Source organism: Gopherus evgoodei, chromosome 6, assembly GCF_007399415.2.
Source record: "Gopherus evgoodei ecotype Sinaloan lineage chromosome 6, rGopEvg1_v1.p, whole genome shotgun sequence".
NCBI lineage: Eukaryota > Metazoa > Chordata > Testudines > Testudinidae > Gopherus > Gopherus evgoodei.
The window spans coordinates 39789623-39809071 of record NC_044327.1 but is presented as its reverse complement, the minus strand read 5'-3'; the positions used below and the strand labels follow the sequence as shown (position 1 = coordinate 39809071).

Sequence of the window (19449 nt, the reverse complement as noted above, 5' to 3'; positions counted from 1 at the left end):
CCTTGTGTGCGTGCGCACCCCCACCCAGAGTGGTCCTGTTATATTAAGACTAGATAAAGTGTTGATAAATGATTGACATTACAAACATGTTCTAAATCTAGACATCATCATCACGTATTATAGAGTGTTACAAGCACATACAAATAAATGGTTACATATGACCATAGTTATAGACAACCTATTGAGCAACTTGAGTCTAACAATCTGTAACAATTAACTATTTATGAAAATATCTATTAACTATTTATAAATGTACCCTTAATATAATTTGAACAAAAATGTTTAGGCTCTTTGCTGTTTCCTTGTTAACTATATATTACGGAGTGCTGTTAACATTAATATTTGAATTTCTATTGTATGCCTATCCTTTCAGTGTATTGAAAAGCTCGTCATATGTCCTCTTAATACTTACTTTTCTAGAATACACAGTCAGATCGTTTTCCCTCAAAAGTCACTTTTCTAAACGTCTAACATTCTTTTTGCCCTTCCCTCTCAACTAGATTTCCTTTCCATTGATACTAATCAGCCATAAGTCTAAGTCCTTACCCGAGTACTACAGTATTTTTCTGACTTTTGTTGCACACAGCCACATAACATTTTTATATTTGTCTGTTACATTTTGTATTCTCATGCAGTTACATGCTCTCATTTTTGTTATTTAGTACTTTGTATTTACTCAGGGCCGGCTCCAGGCCCCAGCGCGCCAAGCGTGTGCTTGGGGCGGCATGCCGCAGGGGGGCACTCTGCCGGTTGCCGGGAGAGCGGCAGACGGCTCCGGTGGACCTCCCGCAGGCATGCCTGTGAAGGGTCCGCTGGTCCCGCGGCTCCGGTGGAGCATCCGCAGGCACACCTGCGGGAGATCCACCAGAGCCGCGGGACCGGCGAGCAGCAGAGTGCTCCCTGCGGCGTGCCGCCGTGCTTGGGGCGGCGAAATGGCTAGAGCCAGCCCTGTATTTACTTGTCCCGTTTCATCTAAAATATTGAAATGTTCTTTATCACTTAATTAAGTCAATGTTCCCCAGTGAATCGCTTATGTTAGGTCATCTAGTACCTAATTTCTGAGATGAGTAAATTGAGAGAGAGAGAGAGACAAAGTGAATTGCCTATATTAACACAGAAAATTAGTAAGCAGAGCACGGAATGGAACCCAGTAAACTTAATTTCCAGTTCCTTGTTCTAACCATCAGGTTACCATGTGAACTTTTTTAGTCTCAATGACTTACGTCACAATAAAGAAAGCAAAAACAAATATAAAGTTTGCATACAAGAGAAACAGTAATTTCCCCTGTACTGTTATGCATATGAAGTGAGAAACAAAATGGCAACAGCCTTGCATTAGGCAAGGAACTCCTCTGCATTTAAAGGACAGTGGACAGAGAGAGTGACAACTTTCTGCAACATATACCTCACTTGCCTCAGTAATGTAAATGTATACAGTCACATTTAGTTTTAATGGAGTCCTGTGCCACATGAGAATCGCAAAGAATTACAAACACTAAATGTTACATTTTCTTCCAACACTGAACAAGGAATTTTAGTAGAATAAGGAAAACAGTAATATCCATCTCTAAAGCTGTTCTGTCTCTCTACTTCCTTGCAGAGACTCTGCCTAGAAATTTACCCAGATCTGTGCTACCTGACTTCTTGTTTGAGATTTAAACAGTACACATATCCTCACAGTCTCCCTTTATACTGCATCTAGCAGAGCCTGTCCAGGTCGTCATTTGGCACCTGCTCTTTGTCCATAACTCTGCACACACCGTGCTATCTACACCACTTTGTAGACATTTACCACTAGTTTGTCTAGTCCTTGACTATCTGGATCAATATCACATCCTATAGCCCATATCTTTTGTACCATCTCTATCCTCCCCAAGTTGCTTAGGGCAACATAAGGTGTCTTATCCCAGAACGGTCACCTCAGACATCTTATCTCAGCTTACTATTCTCCTGTTATCACTCAGCTCAGATTCATTTGATTGGAAGGTGGGAGAATCCTGCTGCTCCCCTTCACTGTCACAATATCCATCTACCTGAGGATACTCATCTCTGTTAACATCTTCCTGTCTTTAATATTCAGCAGGGCAGCCCGCTGACCCAGGAGTGCCTCTAGCTTGTTATTCAGTTAGGTGTGTGTGTGTGTGTGTGTGTGTGTGTGTGTGTGTGTGTGTGTGTGTGTGTGTGTGTGTGTGTGTGTGTGTGTGTGTGTGTGTGTGTGTGTGATTAATACCGCAAGAGAATCCATATAGCTAAGGGTCTGTTCCAGTAAACAAAACTATCACCAAAGAACAAACAAAAAGGAACAACTCTATACTTAAGAGGAAATGCCTGCAGTGATGGAAAGTAACCTAGGAGTAGGTGAAGAAGGGCTGATATTGACGAACTTTCACCTAAAGTTATATCGCTAACAACCAACATAATAAGTAGTCTTCAGAATACTAACAACAAAGATGTCCTGGAATACTATGCATTAGGAACCACCACTAAAACCCTTTTTATGGATGTTTCAGAGAGATGTCAGTTTTCACAGATGTCAATGACTGAAAACTAAAATCCACTTAAGAGTTACTGTTACCAAGATTCCATCATTACACTTCACAGGCATTCTGAGCACTGGTGACTGTTGTCAGCTAGTGCAAAGAAGCTTGGCCTGTGAAATAGTTGATCCTCCTAAGCAAGAAGTGGCCCAGCTGTAACAGCTAATATTTTTTCTTTGCAAAACATCTAAGGACTAAAAGGGAGATTCAGATCAGAAAGCTCCATAAAATGGACAAAGGAAAAATATGAAAAAAAGGAGTTAACTAAATTATGAAATAAGACCATTGTGATTTAAAAATGTATATACTTTCTCTTTTTGAACTCTTATGAAACCTTACTGAGCCCTATGGACTTCAAATTTACATCTGTAACAAATTCCGCATTCAGAATTTTACGATTTGTTACGCACATCCGACACTGGTTCGTTTCCCTATATACTGCACTTGTGCACGCTTGAGAAATATATATGTCTTTTCATTAAAAAAAACCATAAACACACTTGCCTGCTTCTTGCTTGCATATATATACACCTGCTCCTGGAAATTTCCACTACATGCATCCGACAAAGTGAGTATTCACCCACGAACGCTCATGCTCCTATATGTCTGTTAGTCTATAAGGTGCCACAGGACTCTTTTCTGCTTTTACAGATCCAGACTAACACAGCTACCCCTCTGATACTTGACCAGGGCCGGCCTTAGGATTTATGGTGCCGTAGGCGAGATTATTAAACTGGTGCCCCTGTGCCTGATCTGCTCTTAGCAACACAAACATAAGCTTACAGTATTGGAAAACTTGCCACATTCACGTTATTAAAACCAGTTTAACTTAATTAAGCACACTGTAATGCTGATGGACTAGCACTAAAGAAGCAGCACTATAGAAAAAATTCTGATGACAGAATGATACAAAAATTTTTTTAATTTATCAAAATTTTATTGGAAATTTATATGAAGAGGTATTGAAACAAAGATTTGTTTTTAATTAAAAGCAATCTTTCTGGCTTTTTTGGCTGCAAAATCAGTAATAATGTCATCATATGACAAAGACAAAGTCGTGTCTTGTTCGATTGCAAGAATAGCAAGACCAGTTAAGCGTTCCTGACTCATTGTAGAGCGGACATAGTTTTTAATGAGCTTTAGTTTTGAGAAACTCCGTTCTCCTGACGCTACTGTTAAAGGAATTGTCAGTAGAATACGAGTGGCAATGTACACATTAGGATATATGTCAACAAGTTTGCGGGTATGAATAAACTGTACAATGTCCATCACCGATTTTGCATGTGGCAACATTGATGACAGTGTACTCAATTCTTCGTACAGTTCAAGTCCATTTAAATCAAAATGGTGCTTCAGGAGGCTCTCTAGATTCTTGCACTTTGTCATTAGTTGCTCTTGTTTTCCTATTTCGTTGAATTTAGTTATGTCATACAAAAATCCAAACTGTTCATGGTGTACTTGCAAGGTATTAAACCTTTCATCAACAGCAGATACTGCTTTATCCATCACAACATTAAAAAATTCAACCTCAAATTTCTTTTCTGGATCGTCTATGGGCATGATCTGCTGTACAGATTCTTCACAAAGAAGTGTCCCTGGCCTTTTTAATTCATATTAACTATGTATTTACTTTATGAAAGTTGGAGAAAACATTGTGAAAATGTAAAACATTGGCTGCCCAACTTCTGGGCTGGCAAAAGTTATACTGACTCACAGGGGAAAAAAAAAGCAGGAGAATCTTAGTACAACATATGGTCACTCTATACCAGGGGTTGGGTCGGCAACCTTTCAGAAGTGGTGTGCCAAGTTCACTGTAATTTAAGGTTTCTCGTGCCAGTAATATATTTTAATGTTTGTAGAAGGTTTCTCTCTATGTCTATATTATATAAATAAACTATTGTTATTATCTGAGGTCTTGGCCACTGGTCCTGCTCAGGCCACTGCCAGCTGAGTAAATGAAACCCCAAACCGGCAGCGGGCTGGTGGCTGGAACCCTAGACAAGGATCCCAGGCCCTGCTCAGCCCGCTGCTGGTCTGGGGTTCTGACCACCAACTCCTGCCAGCCAGGATCCCGGCCGCCAACCCCCCCTCAGCCCGCTACCAGCCTGGGATTCTGCTCACCCAGGCTGGCAGGAGGCAGAGTGGGGCTGGCGGCTGAGCTCCTGACTGGCAAGGGGCCGGCAGCTGGAACCCTGGAGTAGCAGTAGGCTGAGTGCTGCTGGCAACCCAGACTGGCAGCAGACTGAGCCACTCAACCCCCCACCGGCCCTGCTCAGCCCGCCACCAGCCCACTCAGCCCGCCACCAGCCCACTCAGCCCGCTGCCAGCTGAGTGAATGGAACCCCAGGCTGACAGCAGGTTGAGTGGTTCAGCTGGCCTGCTCAGCCAACTGCCAGCCTGGGGTTCCTTGGGGGTCCCCAGGCCAGCAGCAGGTGCTGAGTGGGGCCGATGGCTGGTATCCCAGCTGGCAATAGGGCAGTAGCCAGAACCCCAGAGCAGTGATGGGCTGAGCCACTCAGCCTGCTGCTGCATACCATCAAAAATCAGCTCCCCTGCCACCTTTGACACGTGTGCCGTAGGTTGCCGACCCCTGCTTTATACACTAGTAAGGAGATGAGCATATTACAGTTGTTGGAGGGCTCTTATCAGGAGTAACAGGCTATAGGAAAGTCAGTCAACATTTTTTGTTTCTCTGATGAAAACTGGCCCACTCCCTGCCTCAAACCAAACCTGTCACTAATAATTGTCAACAACTTAATTTTCTGTTTTTGGCTAAGATATTGATTTTTTTTAAATAATATTGAAATTGGATTCAGGATTGTTAGTAAGAATTTTTGGCAAACAAAGTTGTTAAATGACAATCTGAATGGCAACACAGTACTGCTTTCATGCTTGGCTCACCCCTCAACCCGCTGGTCCAACAGCTGCAGTAGAGGAGGAGATAGGTGGAAAACTGCAGGACCCCAAAATCCACCTCTTGGGGTGCAGAGTGGCAACAGCAGCAGCAAACCCTCAGGTCCAATCACACGCCAATGGGCACCACCACCAGCCTTATGGACCATGGTGAAGTTAGCACAGCATCTGATCTCAGGGACAGGGCACCCATGGAGCCACAGCAGCTCATCCTGCCCTATGCAGCTCCCCCCAGATGAGATGGATCGCTGGCAGCTGCCAGCCCGGGAGAGAAGCGCTCAACAGCTAGGGTGGCCAGATCCAGATGTCCTGATTTTATAGGGTCAGTCCTGATATTTGGGGCTTTGTCTTATATAGGCACCAATTACCCCCACCTAGAGTGACCAGACAGAAAGTGTGTAAAATCAGGACAGGGATGGGGGGGGAGTGGGGGAGGTAAAAGGAGCCTATATAAGAAAAAGACCCCAAAATTGGGACTGTCCCTATAAAATAGGGATATCTGCTCACCCTACCCCAATCCCGATTTGTCACACATCTGGCTAACCCCATCCAAACCCTGTGTGACATTCCAATTCTGGCTGCCTGCCGAGGAAGAGAGTTACTTTCACTTTCATTCCTCAGCAAGCAGCCAGCCTCCCCTCCCCCCACCTACCCCCAGCACCTCACCCAACCCAGCCCTGACGGAGGGGAGGGAGGAGAGAGAGAGGGGTGCTCCTGGGGAGGAGGGAGAAAGGAGGGGGTGCTCCATGGGGCAGGGGGGAGAAGAATGGATGTTATGGGAGACAACAAAGGATACTGGTTCCAGAGCCACAGCCTCACCTGACCTCAGCCGGGGGGAAAGAGTCACACTCACAGGTGAGCTCCTTCCCCAACCCCCACCCCCCTCCCCTTCCCAGAGACCCCAGCAGCCAATCCCATTCCTCAGACTGTGCTGCATTCGGCTCTCTCTAGGACCCAGCAGCCCTGCTTCTACACTGTCTGGGCTGCCTGGAGAGTGGTGCCCCCAGGCAGTGTGAGGCCCTACGCCGTTGCCTATTCTGCCTATGCCTAAGGACGGCCCTGTACTTGACACTGATAGTGGCACAAATTCTGGATATCATAGAAAACCATAACAAGAAAGTGCCTTTTCTACCTTGGAAAATGTTTCTGAAATTACTTTTTCAATTATTTGTGTGCATTAGGCCTAACACCATTCAAATGTGCAGTAAAAAGACAGTCCCTGCACCAGAAAATGAATTGTCTATGTTTATACCAAGGCACAAGGCACATGAAACAGAAGAACTAGGTGGATGGCAATGGAATGAAGCAATAGTAAAGCAAGCATGTTTTTGCATAAGCAGTAGTCTCAGCTTGCCACTTGCCTAACCACTGTCAGATGACAGGGTTCTGTAAGCATGATGGGAGATGGAGGTACAAGATGAGACAAGCTATGAGCATTGAATTACCAGAAATCCTCCCAACCCTATACAAACATATCAGTCACATAGAGAACTGGAAACACAGAAATCAACCACACTGCCTTACACCACAGACTATTTCTAATTCCATTTTGTAACCTGGTATAGCATATTGAAAATTGAGTTAAAATGATCAAATATCACTTTACATTTCAGGGGCGAGGAGGGAAGGGGGATTCCTGGTCCTGCTTGCAGGCAAGGAGGCCCCATAATGAAGCACGTGATCAGGGTCTTTCAAGAAGCATTCTGCAAAAAGCCAGCCTAAAGCATAGTGTGGTGAGTTGTGCCTCTGTCTTATGGAACAGCTAGCTTTCTCTGTTTTTGGTTCTTGTGTGCTGCGGTTCTGGATTTTCAGAAATAAAAGACTGTGACCTTGCAATTTCTCTGTTTGTGTGCTGTGAACATAACAGTTGGTACGACACATAACAAGACCCTTGAAAGATCTGTGCTTGCTTGTGTTTTGTGATTCCCACTGTGACAGTAATACCCTATTTGAGTTTAACAGTGGAACACAAACATGTCTAATTTTCCAGTATCAACAGCATTTCCTATCAGCAAAGGCAAAAGAGGCGCCATTAATGGTGGTTTTCTATGAGAAATTTGCTTTAAGGATTTGAACAATTTTTCTTCTAAAAATCTATATGTAGCTAGTATAGCTCTGTTGTTGCAGGAGCCAAGCCATGGAAGTCAGGGGATCAGCAATTAAACTCAGAAATGATCTTTTATACTACAACATGTACATTTCACATTTTAAAATTTCATAAAATTGGTCTGTTTTTAAGAGCTATTAGTCATATTCCCAAAGCCTTCTTTTGAAATGTATTACTTTTGGGGCCTATTTACTGAGTGCTTCTGTGTATAATTCTCTGCAATGTGTGGAGGGTAGTAATAAATTCCATGTTAAGTTGTTTTAATTTTTTAAATAAAAAATTGAACAAAATGTGGTGTAACATTGCTTTCCAAAAGAAACTCTCAAGCTATCCTTCGAAACAACAATAGTGCTATAATGCTGTTCCTCAGACTAAATAAATTCATTCATTTAAAAACAGTCATGCCACCAACCTTAATGCATATTAGTCCACACAGTGCTTGTTTGCTTCTCTAATGAGAAGACAGACTGGTTGGTTGTAGCAACCAAAAAAAAGGAAAGAAAACAGGGAAAGAAAAGGAAATTGGTGTAGATCAGCTGGGAAAAATGTAATTTCACTTACTTCATTGCTTTCTGTAAACATCCTAAAAATATGATTTCTACACTCTCACTATGCCTAAGTCTTACTGCTATTATAAAACCTCTTTCTGATGTGCTCTAATACATTTCTTAACTGAACTATTTTATAATTAATATTAACTAATACATAGATTTACTTGAAAAGTTGCAGAAAATTCATTCTATACTCAAAGAGTAAGTGCTCTAATTTTGAGATGGATAGTCTATTTTTCCATACGTAAGATGCTGAATCCCTGTTTTGAGTGCAAAACTCAATTAAATCTTAACTTTGGAGCCACAACAGATGCCTCCATAATTATAGCATTAAAAAACCCTAATAATTACTTCCTATCTTATGGAGAAAAATGAGCACATTTGTTGTAGGTTTTGACGGTTTCATTCCATGACAATCCTATGGGCTTGACCTTGAAACTTCTATTCATGAGCGTAGTCCTTATTGTAGTCACTGGAGCTGCTCTCTGAGCAAAGAATCCTCTTCTAAGAAGCCTGTAAATTCATACCCTACCTCTATTATCACTATGATTCTGAATATTTAGGGACAAATGAATTCTTATTTCTGTGAATCCTATTTTATATTCTGTTAACAAATGGCTATATACAGTAAACAGTGCATTATGCCTAGCAGGACAGATTCCCCCATGAGTCTGAGATTTGTTTCTCTACTTATATGCTTTTAGCACTACTTAATAACCAAGGACAGAATCTCTCTCCTTTGTGATTTGTGTGCCCACTTCTAGGAAAATGAACTGATTCTGCTGGTTTTGTTGACAGGATGTTTTATGCCCCCTATCCTGTTACGCTTAAAGTTCCTGTTGTCAATAGAACACACACTTCACTTTTTCAAATTTGAGAAAATAGCCCTAGTGATTTTTTAATGGAACAGAGGGTCATTCTTCTGTGTGCACCAATATGCCACAGCCTGCAAGTTAATTTGCAATTTTTATTTTGTTTTTGAGAATGACTTAAAATGCTAGGGTGGGAAAGGACAGGAGGGAAGAGGGGGAAATCAGGAAAATGAGAGTGAATAAATCCTGATGCAATGTATTTGCATAAACCCATTTAATATTTGTTTTTAAAATTACTTCTGTATTTAACAAAAAGAACTAGGAGTACTTGTGGCACCTTAGAGACTAACAAATTTATTTGAGCATAAGCTTTCGTGGGCTAAAACTCACTTCATTGGATGCATGCAGTGGAAAATACAGTAGGAAGATAAATATATACACCCACACACAGAGGACATGAAAAAATGGGTGTTGCCATATTAACTATAACAAGAGTAATCAGTTAAGGTGGGCTATTATCAGCAGGCGTGGGGAAAAAAAAAACTTTTGTAGCGATGATCAGGATGGCCCATTTCCAACAGTTGACAACAAGGTGTGAGTAACAGTAGGGGGAAATAGGTTTTACTTTGTGTAATGACCCATCCACTACCAGTCTTCATGCAGGCCTAATTTAAAGGTGTCCAGTTTGCAAATTAATTCCAATTCTGTAGTTTCTTGGAGTCTGTTTTTGAAGTTTTTTTGTTGGAGGACTGCAACTTTCAGGTCTGTAATCAAGTGACCAGGGAGGTTGAAGTGTTTGCAGACTGGTTTTTGAATGTTATAATTCTTGACCTCTGATTTGTGTCCATTTATTCTTTTGCATAGAGACTGTCTGATTTGGCCAATGTACATGGCACAGGGGCATCGCAGGCACATGATGGCATATATCATGTTTGTAGATGTGCAAGTGAACAGCCACGCTATCAGAGGCTTGATGTGATTAGGTCCTATGACAGTGTCCACTGAATAGATATGTGGACAGAGTTGGCAACGGGCTTTGTTGCAAGGATTGGTTCCTGGGTTAGTGTTTTTGTTCTGTGGTTGCTGGTGAATATTTGCTGGGGGCTGTCTGTAAGCGAGGACTGGCCTGTCTCCTGAGATCTGAGAAAGTGAGGGATCATCCTTCAGGATAGGTTGTAGATCCTTGATGATGCGCTGGAGAGATTTTAGTTGGGGGCTGAAGGCGATGGCTAGTGGCGTTCTGTTACTTTCTTTGTTGGGCCTGTCCTGTAGTAGGTGACTTCTGGGTACTCTTCTGGCTCTGTCAATCTGATTCTTCACTTCAGCAGGTGGGTATTGTAGTTTTAAGAATGCTTGATAGAGATCTTGTACGTGTTTGTCTCTGTCTGAGGGGTTGGAGCAAATGTGGTTGTATCTTAGAGCTTAGAGATACCCGCATGGCCCCACAGTATACCAACATTTTTATGGCTGACTTAGAACAACGATTCCTCAGCTCTCATCCCCTAACACCCCTACTCTGTTTGCGCTACACAGATGACATCATCATCTAGATCCAGGATTTCAACAATTTCCATCCCACCATCAACCTCAGCCTGGACCAGTCCACACAAGAGATCTGATGAAGTGGGTTTTAGCCCATGAAAGCTTATGCTCAAATAAATTTGTTAGTCTCTAAGGTTCCACAAGTACTCCTTAAAAGCAGGAAAGAATCCTGTGGCACTTTATAGACTAAAAGACGTATTGGAGCATAAACTTTCGTGGGTAAATACCCACTTCATCCGATGCATGTAGTGGAAATTTGTACAAGTACTCCTTGTTCTTTTTGCTGATACAGACTTTGCTACCACTCTGAATTCTGTACTTAAAACGCAACCCAAATAACCAGTCTGAATTTTGGGTGTGTGTATTTGTCTTTCAGCTACTTGTGTAGCTGCTCACTGATTTTCAAACAATGTTGCTCAATTCCTTCCTTTAAGAGTTTTTTTTTTATTCTGATACTTAAATACCCATGAAAGAGGCAACTTACTAAGTAAGCTGTAATTCCATTACGTGTTAAGAGGTAAATTTTAAGGGAGTCCTGTTTTTCCTTAATTTACTTTTTTAATTATTGTGAATTATCCTTATTGAATTCCTTTTTTGATTTTCTCCCATTTTCTCTGATACAATAATCCCTCATCAAGATTCCTGATATTTGATTAACCAATATTTTTCAGAAATAAAAGAACAGCATATTGAACAAAGTGCATGTTGTACTTCATTGCATATGTAAAGTAGAACACACAGCACTAGAAGTTATTTACTGACATGAGAAAGTTCTATAAATTATTTAGCTCATGCAGCTTTTTGTTGTATATCTCATCTAATTTAATTACTAAGGCAGCAAACAGCAGTTGGAACATTTGCAAATCCAAAAGCATACCTTTTTCTGCTGGATTATTTTACAGTAGCACTATAACCTGCTAACTGTTCGTAAGCAATATCCAGTTTACACTTTGAGCATCTTTGGCTCATTGGCACTCAAAGAGTCAAGTGAAAGAAAACCCTTAGATCCCTGATCAGCCATTTTGATATCAAACAATACAGTGCACATGTAGGCTTTAAAATATCTTTGGATTGTGAGCAGAAAAAGAAAAGGGCAATGTAGTTAGGTTTAATAAGAGTAACAATAATGAACCTCATTACATCATCTCTCTCTTTGGGTGAAACTACTGTTATGTACTAAAAATAAATTGTCAGACTCATAATAAATTTATAAAGAAAGCCTTCTCGTGTGTATCCATGACAACCCAAAGATATATTTTGAGCTCCATATAGTAGTTTCACTACATCTTACATAAATTACTGTAAAAGAAGTAACAAAATAAGATGGTTTGCTATCCCGGTGTTTTATTTGGCATAATATGCAATATTTCTACAATATTCAAAACACAGAGAAAAAGTATATGTAGTGGTTTGAAACTAATCCTATAAGAAGGAAAACATTTTCTTTCTTCAACAACAAGATCATGTACAGGCTTTTAACTCTAATGTTAAAGTACAGTGGGGACTGAACTCCCAAATGATTCAGTCATTCAGTATCAGCAAGTCACAGTTATGACAGCAAAAAAAGGCACTAATAGAAATTTATTTCATACAGTGTATGTTTCTAAGGTTCCAATCTTATATGCCACTGTTTCTCCTAATGGCATTCCATCTGGAGTGGTTTGTGCACAGCCAACCTGTCTTTAAATCCCTTGGAGAGAGGGGCCTGGTTTCACCAGGCTAGGTACCACTAAAAATCCAATCTCTGTTATGCATAACTGCTCTCTACAATGAAATTAAAAAGGCACAATATGTTGTATAACATACTGAACCATGGAATTTCTAACTATAAAACTGAGTGAATGAGCATACCTCATGCAAGTTTCAAAACTGAAATGTCAAAGTAAAACATTCCCTTTATGTCTATTGTGGAATAAAAAGTCATCACCTTTCTTAGAAAGAGAGGGACAACACCACAGAAGTGACAGGACAGAAGCACAGTTATCCCATCATTGTCTATTCCTGGAATAGCCTGCCATCCTTTTTTTTTTTTAAAGTGGCAGGAGGACGGAGCATCCTCAAGCTTGGAACACACAAGTTGCTAACAACAACAATGGCCTCCGTGGAAACTGTTCTGAACTGAATTGACTGTTTTAGGCTCCAGGCCAGATCCTTAACGTGTATGTGGAATCTCACAGGGAACTAGCATAATGGCCTACCTGAAATATAGGCCTGAGTGAATGGATGACTGCAACTCTCATCTGAGGATAAAATGTAACCCCAATTAAAATAATTGGTCTGATTATTATTAAATATTTCTACTGCAGTAACAGAGGCCCTAACCCACATTGGGCTTGGCACTGTACACATAACAAAAGGAGAGTCCTTTCTCCAACAGCTTACAATAAAAGAATATGGTAACACAACAGTGAGGAAAATTAAGTGTAATCAGTAGGAGCCACACCATACCAGCTGCCTAATCATTATCAAGTGCTTTATAGGCATCATGGTAGAGGGGAGATTTACAATCAAATACTTAACTTACTTTTGCTCACTCTATTCTAGATGATAGGGTTAATTTAGCAGTCTGAACAAATGATTCCATGGATGTGCATTTATTCCATGTACTTTCAAGCAGAAATAGATGTGTCTAATTATGCAATTCCTGTTATGGTTAACACCCACATGACAACATGACATTACTTACATACTTTAGGCATACATAACAACTGTTCGATATTTAGTCAGTCACCATGAGCTAATATTTGATGAGTTAATATGAGTTGATATTTAAACCAGATGCCATACCTCAGCAGTGTGATGCTGAGTAATGTTTGGTATAAAATGTAAGTTTAAGAACTTAAACACTTTAAAGCGTGTTTGAGTATTTCTGTGATGTGGATTAAATAAATGAGGAGATGTGGGGAAAATAATAGTAGTAGATGAATAGGGGGTGAGGGGAAGAGAACCCTGTGTTTTGCATCAACATTAAGATACCGATAAAGTTTGTTTGTTTTGTTTTTTATGCCAGCATGAGGTATCCGGGATTACCAGGCACACAGCAGATGAAAAACTATAAGCCTCTTTCAGCTAATATTTTCTCAAAAGAAGAAAAACCATTTAATTTCTTTTGAAAATTATAGTCTCCAAAAGTGCAGCATAAATTACTACTAATCTCTATTAATCATTATCAAGCAGAAATAGATAATATATCACATGATCTGCCACTAAGTGGAGGAAATCTACAAAGCAAGTGAGTTTCACTAATATGTACATTTGTTGGGCCCAATTCTGCCTAGATGTTGCTTTCGGGGGCATGTTAGATAAACTGAGTTGAGGAGGAGTGTTGGGTGCTGTTTTTCTGCTCTATCAACTCCACTCCAAACTTTATTTCTGTGCTTTCTACAAGCTTTTTATGATCAGAGCAGCATTTTAGTGTATACGCTGAGTAATGTGTGTATTTCCCCCGATATTATAATCTTGACAGGAAGAAGGGTGAGTTAAAAAAAATATGGACTGGCAAACACCCATGACCAGAGAACTAAAGACATTGATGAAATCAAAGTCATTAAAGATGAAAGTGGAAGCATGTTAGTCAATGAGAACCAGATTAAGAAACAGTGGAGAAGTTACTTTGAAAGGTTTTGAAAAGAATCCAAGAAAACCATGGATGTATAATAAAAACCAAACCTGCGTCTGGTGATAACAGTCCTAGAAGTTAGAGAAGCCTTGAGCAACATGAAAAATAAGAAAGCTCTTGGTCCCAATGGCATACCAGCAGAAATATGGAAAACCTGGGGCTAGTAAACATGTACATATTGAAATAATTATTTACTTTCATCATAAAGACTGAAGATGATGCCTAGAAAAAAAGCACATTAGTACCAATATTTAAAAGAAAAAAAAGACATACAAGACTGTGGAGTATCCATACAATGAAGCATTAGCATGTGGTGATCTGGACAAGCAGTGCACTGAACCAACAACAGACCTGGCTGCACGAACTCCAGCAAGTTAACTGGGGAAGAGACAGCCTGGCTTTACCCAAAGAAAAGGTGCAAGGGGTAAGTTCGGAAGCTGAGAAAGCGCAAGCATGGCTCAGTCTCTACTGAATTCGTTTTCCGCCAAAGGGAGCTTTTGCATTGTTCTGAGATTTTGAGGGGCTTGGGTGGTTCCTGCATTACATGTCAGGGAAGGTGGAGCGGCTGGAGGAGTTTAAGAGTTTTAGGAGTCAGGGAACTGGCTTATTTATTGATGTTTATTAATTACTGGTTAGCCTTTACCCTTTCCTTTGCTGGATCTTATTTTCCTGTGCCCAATCAAGTCCCTCCTCTGTTGTGCTGTTATTGTTGTGCCATGCATTTGGTGATGTTTGTTTTGTTTACCTTGTTGTCATGTGTGTCCAGGGCTTTACATTCCTTGCCAGCTAGTAGTAACTGAAGTGATTTCTCAAGGGACAGCTCCCTTGTGTATCAGGCACAGCGAGGTGTCACTTTGAGTGGAGGCACATAGGTACTAAGAAAAAAACTCAGGACCGGAGCCACACATGGGGAGGGGAGAAGCTGCTCCAAATGCTAGGTAGTAGGCACCAGAGAGAGAAACAGGAGGAGGCTTAAGCCACAACTTGGGAAAGTGGCTACATATATGTGAAAATATCACTGTTGCCACCAGTCTGAGACCGTCAGAACTGAGACCATGTGATAAGTGCAAAACTCAACCTGGAGGCAATAGCCCATTTAAAATCTAAGTAATTTTCTCATTACTAAGCATTATGCGTAATATCCATCTAGTCTGAAACGTAGAACTGATCATACAGAATAGCTACAATGAGACTGATGTCAATAGGGCTCCCAGCAAGTACAGAGTTGTATTAGTACATACTGATATAGGATCAAGGCCTAAAACTGAGGCCTGATGATCATGTCAGTCATGTGTATGCACCTCCCACATAAATTGAGGGTTGCACATATGCAAATGAAAGGATAGCAGCCTTTAATCTACAGACTATAAAAAGGATCAATTAACCCCAAACTGAAATGTGGCAATGTCTTGGTGCAAACCAATGTAACGTAACTGTGCACAACAATAAAGCAAAACAGTTTCTGCCAGGAAGAAAATAGGGGAGACAAGGAATTACCAGTCAACTGAGATAAGCAGAAGGTGATTGCCAAAATCATAAGAATTTCTGTAGGAGACCAGCGCTAACACCTGCAACTTTTGTGAAAATTCAACAGACTCTGCAATAAAGAATTTAATCTTTATTTTGCCTTCTACTTATCTCCAAAGGATGTAGTGTTACAGCTTTCAAAACACCTCAAAATTCATTGCACCGGTAATAAGTTCTATTTATACATATTCTTGCATGTATAACATTCATTTCCCCCTTTCTTTCTGTGACAACACATTGTTTTGTTATCTAATAAAGGCAAAGAGTCCAGTTAATTTTGTAACGTTACTGACAGATCATCAGAAGATAAATTGTTAAAGTAATGTGAAAGGGTGAGGTATACAAAACTTAGTATGCGGAATAAATGGCATCTATCTAAATAAGGCTAGGCATTATTTCCTTCCTATGCTGTATTTTGAAAATGTATCTGTAAGTAATGGCAATAAAAATGTTCAGTCCACAAACTTCAAAACTTTGAGAGCACTGTGACACAGAATACATTAACATTAAAGAAATTTATTTTCAGGTCAATAGAAAGGATGAATCTTTTCATTAGCCCTGAATTGTGAATTATTATTTAAGTATCACTTGTCAAGTCACACAGATGTTACAATATATTTAAATATCTATGCAGATCTCCAAGGATATCTCAATATTACCGGGCTTATGCACTCTAGCTGTGTAGTTTAGTCACCCTCAAATGACACAAACTTTGCATCACTAAAGCTGAAATACCTCTGAAGGAAAAAAAACAAGCATAAGTAGTTTTGGTCGATATATCTTAATACTAAGTGGCACACAACACAAATGGTGTTTGTTGAATTTTCAGTGGAGAATCAGGGTTACTAATGTGTGTAACTCTAATCAAATAGTGGTATCTAAAAAGGCACATGAAGTGCACAAAACATTTGCAGCAACTAATGAGAGACTTAGTGAGCTGGAATCTTTGCAAAAGGACTATTTTCTTTCAAAAAATGCAAGTAGTGAAAATTTATAGTAGCTCATCCTACATCCCACCACTGATTACATGGTTTCAAAATACGATAGAAAAGAAGATAACCACAGGCCAAATCCAAAACTAATTGAAATTAGTGGGAGTATTTCCATCAATTTAAATGGGAATTAAAATCAGAGTTCAAAGGAGTAGCTCAATCCAGAATGTACTTGGTTACATTTTCATAACTATTTACATACAGAAAGAAGAGCATATTTTGAATTTGTCCTACTCCAGCTAAGCACCTCATATTTCAGGCTCTTTGTCTAATTTATTTATGTTTTTATACCACACATCAGCATGGCATCTATGCCCCTAATATTTCAGGGAGTAATGTTTTTAGTCTACTTGGGCATTAGAGTTTATGGATATTATATCAACAATGCAATTATTTGTCATTGCACAAACACAACACTGTATACTTTTTCATATCTCACTCCTGAAGTCCTCTCTCAGGTCAAACTCCCAGACAACCGTCACAGTATTGCATTATTAAAAATGTGATCACTTTAAAAACTCAGATCATTTAGTGAAAATGAATTGCAGATAAAATAAAATGTGTTGTATATGTCACAAAGTTCCTCCTCTACCTTGGTGGGTCCTGCGCTTATTAGCAGATTTGCTCACCTCAGTGATCTTCCCCTCTAGTGGAACCCACAGTCTGGGTCAACTCCTCCTGTGTCTGATCAGGAGTTGGGAGGAACCTGGGCCTGCCCTCTACTCCAGGTTCCACCCCAGGGCCCTGTCTGGTCTGTCTATATTCCCTCTTGTCACAGCTGCATGACAGCTACAACTCCCTGGGCTACTTCACCATGGCCTTCTTCAAACACCTTCTTTATCTTCACCACAGGACATTCCTCCTGGTGTCTGATAACGCTTGTACTCCTTAGTCCTCCAGCAGCACACCTACTCAGTCCCTTGTGCCTCTTGTTCCCAGCTCCTCACATGCCCACCACAAACTGAAGTGAGCTCCTTTTTAAACCCAGGTGCCCTGATTAGCCTGCCATGATTGGCTGCAGGTGTTCTAATGAGCCTGTCTGCCTTAATTGGTTCTAGCAGGTTCCTGGTTACTCTAGTGCAGCCCCTGCTCTGGTCACTTAGGGAACAGAAAACTACTCATCCAGTGACCAGTATATTTGCCCTCTACCAGACTCCTGTACCACACTGGCCTGGGTCTGTCATGTTTATCAGTGCCCATGAATGCTTTTTTTATTTTTATTTTTTTAAATATAACCATCGGTCCCTAGCCAGAACGTTGTGACCGTTTCTTCCAGATGCTGTTCTTAGTACCATGATCTATACCTTTGCCACCTTGAGACTAGATTACTCCAAAGTACTCAACATGGGGCAATACATTAAATCTCCTGAAGCTTTAGCTGATGCAGAATATGGCAGCCCTTGTGCTAAGTGGTGACTCTCAATGACAGCACATATTATCTCTGCTCTGTGATCTTCACTGGCTGCCCACTGGTTTCTAGAGTTTAAGAGGCCTTTTTTGACCTATAAGGCCTTGGATAGTTTGAAACTTAGATTTTTAAGGCATCTTTTTTACCTTTTAATGCTACACTGAGTACAGTCAGAATTGCCAGAATAGTATAAGTAGAGAAAAAGGTGCTTTGATACAGAGGCAACAAAGTGAAACATTGGCATCCATTATTTCCTCATGAAGACCTAAATGGCAGTTTAACCATACATGTTCTATGCGCTGCAGTAATACAGTAAAACCTTACAATGATGTTTTTCAAGGCATTAAAATTAAGTCTTAAATAAAATCTCCAACTGTTCAACAGAAAAACTTTCATTTAGCGAGTTCCGTATCTTGCTCCACAGCTATCGAACTGCAGATGTAATTCAAGCAGCTCCATTTGTTCACTGAGCATTCAAGGCCTCTCTGTGGGAGAAAGTTGTAGCAGCATAACTTAAGAGATTTAAATTGTTATAGTGAAACCTGTGCAAAAGGCTGGGTGATTACACATACAGTATGTGTAATAGTGGTTTACTTCAGTTTAGTTAAATCTTTTCCTAATTGGCTTACCCTAAACAAAACTAAGTTACTCATACCAAAATAAGAATGTCCCCACAAAATTTTGCATGAATTCAACTATTTTTGGTTTAAATTCACACCCTAAGTGATGTTGTTACAACTTTCCCATGCCAACAAGTCTTCAGTAACTACACACTAACTGAACACTTGCAGTAGCCTGAGAGGATTAAGGTCACATAGAAGGAAGATGAATGAGCCATGCAAAATTAAAAAATGTGGTCTCAGAATGAAGAGGTGTATTGTACAACAGTGTGCGTGGAGAAAGAGGGTCAGTATAAAACAGAGTGTGACTGTCAGGTATTCATATATTAAAAAGTGAATATCCTTTTACTGTTCTGGGAATCTAATCCATAACTCAGAGGAAGGCTTCTTCCCTGCTATACCCAAACTATACTAGCAGCAGACACTGGAAGCAAGTACTACTTTGTATGGGTAGCAAGTCATTTCTGAGCTAGAAACACTATGGCTATAGATTACACATGAATTAGATTCTGCACGAAATTCTCAAGTATATGAATTATTTTTAGCTTCACAACTATTACTGTATATGTATAGCATATAGGACATGTAACAATTCCTCCTATCAGGAGAATGAAATCCACACCATCCAAATTTCTAAGATTTAAATTATTGTTCTGGAACGGAAGTTGCATGCACAAGCATTTTGGAAAGCTATTTGTGCATCAGAGTTAGTGCTTGTCACCTTCCACTCCTTTTTACAATATCTGGAAGTAGACAGGTCATAACATTAAGATTAGCACCTTTTTTGCTAATGCATTGTATGTCTTCTGCATGCCACCTTA

The 19449-nt window shown here is 40.2% G+C and overlaps 1 protein-coding gene and 1 long non-coding RNA gene across 3 annotated transcripts in view; one reads left to right on the top strand and one right to left on the bottom strand.

Annotated features, from left to right (window-relative positions):
* Window positions 1–19449, bottom strand: part of TRPM3 (transient receptor potential cation channel subfamily M member 3) — a 602605-nt gene that overhangs the window by 424325 nt on the left and 158831 nt on the right.
* LOC115653455 overlaps window positions 6272–19449 on the top strand; it is a 30228-nt gene continuing 17050 nt past the window's right edge. Inside the window, exons 1-3 of one of the 2 annotated variants that reach the window (XR_004000928.1) lie at window positions 6272–6305; window positions 6632–7183; window positions 13473–15971. This is a non-coding gene — a long non-coding RNA (uncharacterized LOC115653455). Of the gene's footprint in view, window positions 6306–6631; window positions 7184–13472; window positions 15972–19449 lie in introns of those variants that run through there. The other variant, XR_004000927.1, reaches the window with a different exon arrangement.